Here is a 9,472-nt window from a genome sequence, read left to right on the forward strand (position 1 = left end):
GAAAACAGTATAATTTGGGTTCAAGTAGAACATAAGGTTGACGGAAACTCGGGGACTACGTCTACCTGATGAGCCCCAAGAAGGGCGAAAACGGTCGTGGGCTGTCGAAGAGTTTTCAGCAACCTTGTGAGTAGTTTCTTTTATGAAGATTTTTGGAATCTTAACGAAGATTTCGTCTTGTTGGTGAAGCTAATCTACGCCGAAAAGCCGAGAACCTTTGAACAGTTGTTTCATACTCATTGGGAATCATGAGCGATTTGCTTCTCACGAAGCCCCAGAGAATCTCGAACCCGTTTCGTCATTAGCGGCTGGTCAGCTGTGTGATCAACTGACACTTGGACAGGATACAGGCCACTCATCTTCCAATCACGAGATCCATATCACACGGCTACGGTAATTGATTTTACTGCTGATTAAATATTCGAAATGAATCAAGTGGCAGGTGACCAATCGCTGAGGAGACCCTAATTTACGGCATCATTTGAGAGCTATCTGTTTTGGAGGGCGTGATTCGAAAACGTTTTCTGGGTGGCAGATTCCCCAAACTAAATGCATGTTTGGCCAGAAAAAGTAAGATTCAATGTAGCTCAAGATGAAATCGGATAAATTAATCCGGATCATAGCAGTTTGACAGTTTGAATTCCGAAGATTGTTCACTGTGGCTGTAAAGTTAGTTTCCGAGTCAAAGGTGAAGTCTGATCAATAGATCCAACCTCAAAAAGTGTTCAAAATAAACCGTGGTGGAAAATTCTTGGCAGAACTCAAACTTACATTAAAATTACAAAAAAGCATAATCTTCCTTATAAGAAATTTACTTTAACTACACTTCTGGCCTTATCAACTTGAGGAACACGATCAGCACTTTCAAGTTTCGGGACCTCTTGATCACAAGAGACAAGGGTGACTCGATATCCTGTTCTGTACATCGCAGGCCCACTTGGCACAGCCACCACCTAAATTTCACCGGACTGTCTTCAGTAGGAACCAAAAATTCACCAGTTATAATACCACTTCACTTAGCAAGGTAGATCTGTACACAAGATATACTGGTCGAATAAAGTAAGCTAGTCCAAACAAAGCACGTCGACCCACCACACAACAAGCCAACGTGCGAGAAAAGACAATTGTTTGGTGATTTAGTATAGCAGTGGCAGTGAGATACTCTCTCTCTCTCTCTCTCTCTGTATCACCTCTTAGCGCGAAAAAAGACAACTTGTTTGGTGATTTGGTATAGCAGTGGCAGCGAGATACCCTCTCGCAAGAAAGTGGATAAAACTGAACCTAGCTGCGCATTTGAGTTCAAGTCTATGTCATAATTCCTCAGCTACCAAGCACTCAAAGACACAAGCTAATACATATTTCAGCTGAAGTGAAACCCGCAATGGTGGATCGAGATACCAGCTAAATTGCGTGAACTTCAACAAATTGTTACACGACACCTCCATCTATCACTAATCAACCACCGTGATGAAACCCCGAGATGATGTTGGACTGGTTTTCTAAGTCAAAGTGAGATGCAACTAATTGAAAGTCCTGATTGTGTTGCTTTCTTTGTGTGGTCGATTAACTGCTACAATGTACAATTATGCTAGCCAAAGCATCCGTGTACATTCATGCCACTGTCGTGCATTTTCGAACCATTCATGCTATTTTTTAACGGTTTCTGACATATTGTGGTGCATTGTGATATTTTCTATGTGTCTGTTTCACTTCCAACCTTTAATGGCCAGAGAACAAATACCTCGTTTGCTTTGATATAGCTTCATTTCTCTGCAGAATCCAATTAAATCGCTTAATCCGCATCACTTGTATAGTCCAAGAAGTTAAACAGTTACAAGGTATTTTCTCCCGTGTGTTCTCTTACTCACCTGAAAGTTTTGAATGAGATGAAGTGCTTTAGGTACCTTTGACACTAATTAAGAGTCCCCTTAAATCTGAATAGTTCCGAGATGATTATGATGAGTTTACGGGGGACTTCACATGATGTAATGTCTGGAAAGCCAATGAGCGTTAGGAGACTGGTATGTGGCTTACATCACGAATATTTGAGTAAGCTCTTTGAGGGTTTCTTCCACAACCGATGATAAAAAATAATTTCCACATAAACGCATACAGTAGCATTCAGCGACAGCCATGGGACACCTAAGTATTTTATTCATTATCTTGTCTCATATTCTGTTGTATTAGAGGTGTTTTAAAGACTACCGGAAGGTCCAGGTAGAAGACGCATCTTTGGGTCTTATTTTTAAATCTCCCTTTCTGATGTTTAGCAGCTATTATGTAAGCTAGGATTCACCTCCCGGGAATGACACCGCTGAGCACAGTGGTGATTTTTGTTTTGAACATATTCAGCACTTCGTTGAGAATAAAACTTTCGAGGCTAAAGAGTCACCGAGTAATCATCAGCTGACTGCCCCAAACACACAAAACTCATGAGAGGCAAAATTTGAAAAACTTCACTTGGATTAACTCGAGCCTGTAATAAAAAATTTGTACATTTAGGTGCCAATTTCCGGTTGCTGTTCGAACCCACGGCTATCTCGTTCTGTTTTGTCTACTGGGTCAGAACAGTTGGAGTAATCGGTCATCCTGGTCTATACACAAAATTTGGGTGCTCCCATTCTAATGCTAATTATCACAGCCATTCCCAGCGAGTTTGTCACTGAAGCTTCTAGAGTGTGCGGTGTGAATTCACACACCACTTTGAAGTCATGATCATCATCGACAGCATGACATCAGTGTTCAACACCGACGCTTCACTGCCACACAACCATGATTTATTTGAGAGCCTTATTGTAAAGAAAAGAGTAAAGGTAGAAGAAAAAGGGACTTGGTGCTAGTTTGCCACAATTATTCCGAGGTGCCTTTGACACCAGACACTCACTCAGGCAATCTGGATGGAAACTGACAACAAGAACGCCACTGACATCGGTTGGTAGCCATATCTTGTAGTGTCTCCAACCAGGCACAGTGAGGATCACGTGGTCCCCATCCTGTAAGGCGAGTAGTATCGACAGCACACAAACGTTTCATGACCTCCTACATTCTCCTCTGCCAAGTCAAGCGTTGGCCACCTCTCTGTTTACGCCACTCCGAATTGGGCATGGAAAACAGTACTCTCTTCGTCAGACGATGGTTCGGCATACGTAACACATGTCCCAACTGACGCAGCTTCTGGTGCTAGACACATTCTTCAATGGAAGTACCCGTTACACAACCGAAAACACGCTTTCTAACTGCCTCGTTACGGATTCGCCGACACCAACCCACACGAGCTATGGTTCTGAGACAACGATTGTCGAACACCTGAAGACGTCTCAGGTCCGCTGCTCGAATAGGCCAAGTCTCACAGCCATACAACAAAACAGCCCGTACTGTAGCTTGATACACACGTCCCTTCAGATTCAGGGATAAACCATTCTGACGCCATAGGTGTCTCAAGTTAGCAAACGCGGCCCGAGCCTTGCAGATTCGTGCATTCACCTCATCTGTCACACTGCAATCAGAACTAATACAACTTCCAAGGTACGTAAAACGCTCCACAACTTCCAGTACCTCTCCCTGGATTGTAAGGGGCGTGTTCAGTGACTGCACGTCCACAAGCATGACCTTACACTTTGTGGGTGCAAAATGCATACCAAAGGACGGGATGACTTTGGTCAGTTCATCCAAGAATACTTGCGCCTTCTCCTCCTCTTCGAACATGAGAACGATGTCGTCTGCATATTCCAGATCGACAAGGTTTTCTTCACTGGCTATTTGAACACCAGGGTTTTGGAGACCCTCCAGCGTTCGTCTCATTATTTCATCGATCACAAAGTTAAAAAGGAATGGAGAGAGTGGGCATCCCTGACGGACACCGCTTTGTGTGCGGAAGCTTTTGGAGAGCTCTCCGTACACTCTCACACGTCCGGAAGTCTGAGAATACAAAGAACGTATTATGTTTACAAACTTCCGGGGCATTCCTTGGTGGGCAAGCGTCTCAAGAAGAACAGACCGATCAACTGAGTCGAATGCGCCTCGGAAATCCAGGGATACTAGAATTGTGGGTCGCTTATACGTATGGCGTTGTTCTAGCACCTGACGCAGTGTGAAGATTTGGTCAACACAACCCCTACCAGGGTGGAATCCCGCTTGCTGCTCTCGAGTCAGTATCTCACGAGCCACCGTAAGGCGACGAAGCACAATTGATGCCAACCGTCTCGTTACGACCGGGGTCAAGCTGAAGTGGTACTTACAGTGCCCACCAGTGAGATCAGTGATGGTCCTGAGCAGAACCTTTTTGTGACAGTCGTCTGGGGGAAGCAAGCATGAATGTAGACAGAAAGCTGACGGGCCATTCGACCAACCTGGGACACGCTCAAAATGTAGATGAATGCATCGACTGCTCAACAACTTGTTATTCACACTGATGATGAGAACACTTCCCACTGAAGTAAGCATTTACGCTGCGCTCAAGTTATTTTTTAGTTCTCTTTATTGTTCTTGCTAGTAACTCTGTAGCCGAATATTCCTTTAGAGGAAAGTCAAGAAATAGGCCTTTATTTGCGGTTGGTTAATGGTGTGGGCTTTTAAAATGGTTACTGAATAGTCCCTGCTGAATGTTCTCTCTGAACGGCCGTTTTTCGAAGTTTGTACCTTATGTTTTCTGATTTCGCTGGTATCGTATAACCTGAACGAATCTTTAGAACTCCAAAAACAGCCATCTTATGGAGGCCATGTTCCTGCGCCAATGGAATGAAGCTATAGAAATTGTTATATTGTTCAACTCAGCTTTTTTTTCCAGATAACTTGACGGACAACTGAAGTGCATTCCAGATGTTGGGGGCGCCTCGTAAGCAACATGTTAGAAGCACTCACTAACACTGGCTGTACTTTTGGGGTCTTGGATCAACCCAGCTGATAATCCAGAACTCTTTGTTGAATGACGGCAGGCTCAGAAAACAATCTATCTTTGAGTTCGTTTGCATGTTGATCTGATGGTCAACTTAGTGTTCATATTCTCCCACAGAGGAAGTCTCAAGATCCCACTGTGGAGATATTCACAGAAATCTTTTTCGGTCCATTTGTGCGATGCGGGAAAACTGGTCAGACTCTAATGGCAGCCGACTGTCTATAGTTCGATGATCATCGGACACTCATCAGACAGCGTCAGACAGGCACAGTCACATTAGCCTGACAGAAAAAACAATTTGGCCATCCACATCCCATCTATGGTGTGCGGCGGAATCTGTGAATCATTTTTGTCCAAACAGATTACATCGTTTGAAGAAAATATTATGAATAGATGTTCAATAGGCGAACACAATTCGAGATACGTTGCGCTGTTTTTAGTAGCTTCAGTCTTTTAGACAACCAAAGCCTAGCGGGCTTTCCTTGCATGAAACTACTCCTAAGTCTGTTCAAAACTCTTAGACAGCCCACGACCGGTTTTGTCATTCCTGGGGCTCATCAAGTAGATGTAGTCCCCGAGTTTCAGTCAAATTTATGATCTACTTGAACCCAAATTGCACAAACTTATCAAGAGACTTTCATTTGTGCACCAATTTGGTTTTAACGAGAGACTCAACCGAATCCAGGCTGAATCCACTTCAAGAAATTTTGCTGCATTATATTAACTATCGCTCCAACTGGAACATGAGGTGACAGTGTGCAGTACATTTTTTTGAAGAACATCATGAATCAGGGATTCAACTGGGATTCAGCTGAGTATTCTGTATTATGAGGACTACTAATGTTTATTTGTAATGTACTACTCATAAGGTTGCTGAAAATCCATCGACAGCCCACGACCGGTTTCGCCCTTCCACTTTGGGCTGGCTCATCAGGTAGGCGCAGTCCCCGGGTTTCCGTCAACCTTATGTTCTACTCGAAACCAAATTGCACGAAATTAGCGAATATACACTCATCTGCAAGCTAGTATGGTTCTTTCGAGGGACTCACCTGGAACCCAGCTGAATCTCTCGTTTATGATTTTCTCAGACAACTGAATGTGCTGCACCAGGCCGCCTCATATTTCAGTCGCTACGATATTTGAAATATCGCGATACACATATATTTGTAATGTACTACTCATAAGTTTGCTGAAAATCCATCGAAAGCCCACGACCGGTTTCGCCCTGAGAATATCATAAACGAGAGATTCAGCTGGGTTTCAGGTGAGTCTCTCGAAAACAACCAAATAGTTTGCAGATGAGTTTATATTCACTACTAATGTTTATTTCGATTTCAGGTGGATGAGACCGAGCCATCAAATATGTACCCTTAGATCAAGTGTTTCTTCTTTCATATCGACACTCCGGCTTACACAGAAAATTGGCTATCCATAAAAAATCTGTGGCGCACATACGTTCAGCTCTGGGCTGGCAGTTTTGGTGTGCCATAGGTGTTCGTGTGAAATCACACACGCACGTGCTTAGATAACACTCCTGAGTAGACATTCCTTTAGCTTGCTCACACCGGTGGTAGCTAGACACATAGCCGTTTCGACTCAACCGGGAAAAATCATGCGAGATTTCGGCAAACACGCATTCGTTCCAAGCAAACATCAAGTGACCCACACACCAGATCAACCGAGTGTCAGACCCGAATTGTCATGTGTTATTTTCATTGTGATTGAGACAGAAAATCACTTAGAGGTAATTTTAATGTTTTACAAGGAAGGCGTTCGGTTGAACTGGCTGCTGAGCCATTTCCGTACCCATGAAACTGGATCACCGGTACCTGATCTCACACACAACAACGAGGTGTGTGCAGCAGATGGCGTATGTCTGGCTCTGAAATCTCGGTGTATGTGTGTTGGTATACGTGGCGTACTAGTTTCCTAGCCGTACCTGATGTGTCGCGCGTGACACACTGCTGATTGACAGATACAGCCGGCATATTTGTCATTATTTGTGTAATAGGGGCCCTTATATGTGCAGCCTTCGCTGACACAGGTCTTTAAGCCATGTTAGATGCTTCTGGTCGTCGTTGTCAGGATGAGCTAGTGGGTTTAGTCTCCACAAACCTTACAGCACGAAACACATTGGAGGCTCAGAGGTGATGAAGGTTACAAGATATGGGTGAACATCAGTCTCCTCGTTCCCTCATGAATCAACGCACCAAAACCCCGGTGGATACGTACGTGGTGAGTAATTCAGCTGTCGAAGATTTTGCGTAAAACATGATAACGTCTCATTCAGTTTACGCATGTCGTTGGTGGGAATGAGTTGTTGTTCATAAGCTGGATTTTGAAGTAGGCACAAAAATACAAATGTCAAAAATAAATTGAAGGATCCAAATAGATGGGTGATCTCTTGTTGGCAAGTGAAGTTCCGAACTCACGGCGGTCGTTGGTGCATATCCTTACGTTTTATCTGAAACGCTGGCATAAGTATTTGCTTATAAACCGGCGTGCAATATGGTAGTCAAGTGAAACATCTTTACTGTAGTTCGAATAACCACAAGTAAAGAATACAACTCTATCGGAACCTCTGTGAAAAAGTCATTTTTTCTTCAAATTCTGATTATGATGAGAGTAGCAGTTGTATACTAACACTCATAGTAATACTGATACCAATCGTAATGGTAACAATTGGAACGTGTCCACGCGTGTAAGTGATAATTAATTCAGAAACTACCGTTTACGTAAACTAGGAGATATGTGCTCACTAGTTGGTCTGTTCCAAAAAGTCCCCTCAAAACAAAATCATGGTGCAAATATGGACAGCCCAAAACAATAGAATGGGTAAAACTAATTGCAAGAGCAGTAATGATAAGTTGGTAGAGTCCGCCAGCTGAGATATTCTCCTCTCTATCACGCTTTTGATTTGTTCGGTAAATTCAGTTTACTGAAGAAGCGGTTCTATCACACAAAGACAGGTGCATAAAGGACATCGTCACTGATGACAACTGCTCACGTTTGTACTGTCCATGGACTCAGCATGCCTATTTGCGTCCGTAGGGATGAATTTCGCTCCTCTTTGAAGTATTAGTGATGGTATAGACCAGGCTACTGAGGTGCTATTTTGAATCAAAAATGAAGCACGAGGTGGGAAAAGACACCCACAAAGGAAGGATGACTCTCATAATAACCGTGAGATATGCTTCACTACCTTACGTGCCCTACTCGCTCTTTTCAACAATTCACCGCTATATACATATAATAGTATAAGCTCATAAAATTACACCTGGTTTTTCCGAACTGTGCAGGGCTGACTGATCTTTAATACGGATTCCTCAGTCAACAGTGATCAAACTACTGGATGCATGAGCTGAATATGGTGCTGCGAACAAGCCCTTGCAGCCTTTATGGTCTCGAGTGAGTGAGATTGGAGGATGAACGTGCAAAAAAGTTTGTTGCAAGCCATCAGCCAGCCTACAAAAGGCAGTATCACAGTGAGAAATGACAGCGTTTAGTTGTTTAACAACACGACTCCCCCGTCAGCAGTATAACGAAGCCTCATCTTCAATATAGCATCAAGTAAAGTTTGACCGGCAGCCATCCATTAACAAATCGTCTAGGTGGTAATGGGGAACCTGGTAGTTATTTCTAACCTCCAAAAGTGAAAATATTAGAACACTGTGCTCAACAGAAAAAACTGAGAAAAATTACGTTAGTTCCAGCTGGTTACGTTTAACAGATGGACCACTAAGCATCCTGCCGACCTATAAGATGGATTCTGCGCGATTTACTGAAGGGGTTGAGACTTCATTATAGCTAGCATGTTTTGTACCATTGTGATGTATTACATCTGAAAGCCTTTCATACTTCGTTGAGCAGACATTTCCTAGGCAGTCTTGTCGAGATTTAGGTCTTCGTGTGATCTGAAATAGGAGTTTTTCAAACATGCCTGGAATCTGCTCACCTAGCTGACTTTCCAGCGTTTCCGATTAAAAACACCGTTCCACAGCTAACTGTAGAGAACTTGTTTTGGAATGCGAATTCTGACAATATGTTCCAAATGGCCGACCCGAAGCAGATGATTTCACATTGGATTGCATTCATGTTTAGTCTTGCTTGCTCTTCGAAGAACTTCGGTGTTCGGGAATGGGCCAGTCTGTGTGATCCAAAGGATTTTGCACAGACTGTGCAGGTGAGGTCGAAATACCTCATTTGTACATCGCCTGTATCTCGCTACTCTACAGCAGCGAAGACGGTAAGACATCCCGATACAGAGCAACGCTGGTGTACGTGTATGTGCGTGTAGTGTGCATCTCCCGAAATCAAAGAGAGTACTGAATCCGCAACTTCCGGCTAATTGTTGAACTGTTTGACCTGGAGCGGTTGATCAACTCTCACTTAGACAGGATAGAGCGCCCCTCATTCTTCAGTTACCACATCACGTGGTCACGTATTGACTGGCTCCTCGAGTGACGCCTTATGTGAAATATTGTCTCTCTGAGCCACTTATGGATCGATCGTTGTCAGTTACCAGGTACGTGGATGGTATACTGTAGGGCCAGCAGCACGATCTTGCAAAACCCCGTG

This window comes from Opisthorchis viverrini (genome assembly GCF_000715545.1).
Source record: "Opisthorchis viverrini unplaced genomic scaffold opera_v5_230, whole genome shotgun sequence".
Taxonomy (NCBI): domain Eukaryota; kingdom Metazoa; phylum Platyhelminthes; class Trematoda; order Opisthorchiida; family Opisthorchiidae; genus Opisthorchis; species Opisthorchis viverrini.